The sequence below is a fragment of the Octopus bimaculoides genome, chromosome 23 (assembly GCF_001194135.2).
Source record: "Octopus bimaculoides isolate UCB-OBI-ISO-001 chromosome 23, ASM119413v2, whole genome shotgun sequence".
In the NCBI taxonomy this organism is placed as follows: Eukaryota; Metazoa; Mollusca; class Cephalopoda; order Octopoda; family Octopodidae; genus Octopus; species Octopus bimaculoides.
In genome coordinates, this window is record NC_069003.1 from 37,495,740 (window position 1) to 37,496,576 (window position 837).

Consider the following 837-nt stretch of genomic DNA (forward strand, 5'->3'; position numbering starts at 1 on the left):
ACATCTGATGAAGGCTGGAGGGTATATCAGCCGAAACATTGTGTTAACAACAAATAAGATGAGGACAAATATCCGTCAAATGTAAATGATGTACATAATTCCTCATCTCTTAAATATAGAAATGTATTAGCCTTGAATGTGTTTTTAGAAATGCCAATGTAATTCTTCTCATTGCTGTCTTGTAAAGATATATTGCCTCATTTCAAAAGGGCCTTCGTTAGGCACCTGCCATTGAGAAGTCAGGATATGATGTTGCTGCTAGGTTGAACTTGTTCTTGTTTTATCACTTTAACTCTCTCCATTAATTTTAGTTGTAGAAGCGAGTTTTCAGTACAGTTGTAAGTAACTTTTACGTTTAAGCTTACTAAATACTTTTGGTGTTCATGGCCCTTGAGGAAATGTTTGCTTATGAAAGCATCTAGCAATCTTGGATGCTACATCAACATCACATAACGTTTTTCATGCTGGCATGGGTTGGATGGTTTGACAGGAACTGGCATGTCCAGGAGCCACACAAGGCACCATTGTCTGTTTTGGTGGCTGGGTTTCAACAGCTGGATGTCCTTCCTAATGCAAACCACTTTACAGAGTGGCACTGGGTGCTTATTATGTGGCACTAACACCAATAAGTTTGTCAAGTACCTTGCAAGACAAAAAAGGCAAAAACTCCTCAACTGGGAGAAGGGAGTAGTAATGAGGTGGGGGTGGGGCTTTGGGCCAGTTGAGAGATTAAAAGGCATAGATATGAATGATAAAGACATAATAGATGACAGTTGCCAAGGTGATAGATAGAAGACTGATAAGACTGATGAGAACAAAACAGAGTTGACTGATTGG